This window comes from Wasmannia auropunctata, unplaced genomic scaffold, assembly GCF_000956235.1.
Source record: "Wasmannia auropunctata unplaced genomic scaffold, wasmannia.A_1.0 LD336088.1, whole genome shotgun sequence".
NCBI classification, from domain to species: domain Eukaryota; kingdom Metazoa; phylum Arthropoda; class Insecta; order Hymenoptera; family Formicidae; genus Wasmannia; species Wasmannia auropunctata.
In genome coordinates this window covers 4132177-4135483 of record NW_012026802.1, presented here as the reverse complement: position 1 = coordinate 4135483, position 3307 = coordinate 4132177, and positions in this window count along the sequence as shown.

The window sequence follows — 3307 nt, the reverse complement described above, 5'->3', positions numbered from 1 at the left end:
GTCAAATTTAAAACAATTAGCCTTCCAAACAGAGGCTTGTTAAAGCTAGGTCGCTCTTACCAGTGCCCTCAAGCACGTTCTGACCACGCTATTTGTCATGACTTCCACGTGACAATCCTGTTTGTTACGTTGAACAAACAACCAATATTGGTTGTTTTTCTTCACAAAAAGATGCGTCAGGCCTACTGCGCGGTTTCCCCCTCTCTTTAACTGTATAACAAATTCGACCAGGTGTTTGCGAAAGATATAATCCCCGGAACAGCGCCGAAAATAAGAAAGACAGAAGAGAGCAAACCTCTGACTGAGACGAACGAACCTCTGAACGAAAATTGTTTAACGTAACAAACAGGATTGTCACGTGGAAGTCATGACAAATAGCGTGGTCAGAACGTGCTTGAGGGCACTGGTAAGAGCGACCTAGCTTTAACAAGCCTCTGTTTGGAAGGCTAATTGTTTTAAATTTGACTTAGCATTAACGGTGCAATTTTGATCCTTAACACTTACTAATTCGATCACTTCGTTGACCATACCACTATCGTTACTTGAGTCATCTGAAAAATCGTCTATTTCCATCAATACTTGGTCACCTTCCTCATGCGCTACTTCTACCTCCATGTAATCGTCGGGTGGTATCATTTCTTCAATGTTCATTAACGAGAGTTACATTTTCACAATCACCTGGTTGCATTAAATCTCACCACTGACAAGGTGTGTCAAAATCTTTACAATATATATGCCGAAACTAATGGGTGTGGTCTATTTTTCGCAAATGTTGCAGATATCATTTGATTTTGCGACGTGATCTCGCTGCCGTACATTGGCGCTTGATCAAAATACTTAATTGCATTTTTTAACATGTGTTCGATGACCGCGAGACATTTAGATTGAAAAAATATTATATTACGCTAACCTAATGTGTTACAGCTGCCATACATCGGCGCTTGTGCAAAAATGCTAAAATGCATTTTTAACATGTGTGATGATCTCACCGTTATTTTAATTGTCCCCGAAAAAAATCTTATATTGCACGAAAGTATTATGTGATAGCTGCCGTACTGATCAAATTGTTGAATTGCATTTTTTAACACGTGTTTGATGTAGTGAGACATATTATTTGTTCTTGAAAAAATATTATATTACGCGAATCTATTGTGTCACAGCTGCTGTACATCGGCGCTTCACCAAAGCAATGCTAAATTGCAGTTTTTACGCATATTCGACGATGTGATTTCATTGCGAGGCATTATGGCTGCTCGTATAAATGCTCTTATAAATGCTCGCAAGATTTCACATTGTAAAAAATGTCGAGCGAAGGAGACATGGCTACGCTCAAGCGAGTGATTCGCGAGTACGGGAAAAAACATGGAATCAAATTCAAAACAAGTTACTGTTCTGCGATAGTTCGTCTTCTTCGTGAAAGAGAATGCGGATTTCCAAATGTGATTACTAATCGATTTGCGACGTTAGGTGTGTGGTACTAACCATTATCGTGATATATATTGGAATGATGTGACAGTGTCATTCCTTCAAACATGTCATTCAACTATTCGTGGTATTAGTGAATATCGCTACACTGAAGATGAATCATCTTCAGATGTGTGGTGGAGATCCGTATTTTTTTACTAAGCGGGTGAGCAGCCCGATGAATTTTACGCCCGTGATACGCCAATATCAGTTATCTTTAGAGAGAGGATCTATATAGAGGTGAACACTGGAGGGGGGGATACAGATATAAGTCGGCGGAAGTATGGATGGGTCACTCGCATTTTGAAACGCGCACTTGAAACAAAGTTTGACGACGACGTGGTAATAGAGTGGGTATAATAGATATGGATTACTACGTTCCGCTGAAGGATGAGGTGATTGAAAGACCGTAAGTTCCAATAAATTATTTTCCACGCTTAATTTATATTTTTCCATGCTTTAATTCTTTTACAGAATTGCATCTCATATTTCGAAGATGCCTCGTATATTGGGAAGGAGATTCGCTCTAACATCCACTAATTTTAAACACTTGGATATTGAAATCAGCGTGGGATCTATATCTTATGTGGAAATACTTATTGGTGACAACCGAGGCAATCACATTATCCTGCCTTATGGAATGTGGAGGATGTTTATCGAGAGACGTATGGACATTGAACAATTTCCACAGTCAAGCGTTCCATCCTCACTACGAATTCAAGATTTAGTTGTAGATCTCGTAAAAATACGTAATGAAAATATTGTTAAATTGACGCTGAATGATACTTGTATGTACATGAAACCGTTGACTTTGCTTTTTATATTCAAACTCGAACATTGCGTTGAGCATGCATACTTAAATTTAAATCAAAATACGGACGCCGTTAGCAATAAGTTTAAGCATTTTGTCGATTATTTACGTCACAATTGTGTATAAAGACGATGTCTTGTGAATAAAGACGATGCGATAAATATTTTGCGTAAGGTGTATGATAAAACGTCGCTTATTGAATGTGAACTCATAGTTTACGCGTCAGATCATATTGTGCATGATGCGTTCCATAATTAAATATATATATACATTATGTGTTAAATGTATTAATCATCTGCTAAATATATATACATTGTCTGTTAAATATACATTATGTGTTAAATTTTATTCGTTCCTTATTTCTTTGTCGAATTACATTGCGCGCGAGAATGATGCAATGGGTGGGACGGAGATACCGCGTGAGGGAGAGAGAAAGAAAATTGCTGGGCCCGCGCTGGAACCTCCTTTCGTGACTTCGCGTCTAGTTATGTGTTATCATTTATCGCTGCATGGAAATGTGTCAACGTTAATATGTTGTGGTAAGTATCTAGATGCTTTGTCCTCACAACATTATCGCGACATGGAGATGTAGTGGTAAGTATAACATGTACCTAGACGCTTGCACATTATGATGTAGAAGTTATTATAACGTGTGTTTGAATGCTAGCGCATTTGATTTTTATCTTTCTCGGGTACGAACATCTCGGGCTGTATGCTTAGTTTTAGTGTTAGTCCACCATGCATCGACTACGTCTTACAGAATGCATGCCAACGTTGGCAATACTTCTCCGCGAACGCGAAATTGGCAACAAACCGCTTTTGCGGGATCACAACAGATTTGACGAAGATTTATACTGTTGCGAACATAATAGCAGGAAATCAGATTGTATATATACGACACGGATTTGGGAGTGTCTTATGTTGGACAGCGACGAGAGGGATAACGTGTGGATGGCGGGCTTACAGCAGAGGGTGGAGGCTGAAGAGCGTCGACAATTCTTGGTAAATACAAAAGCAGTTACTCTCAGATAA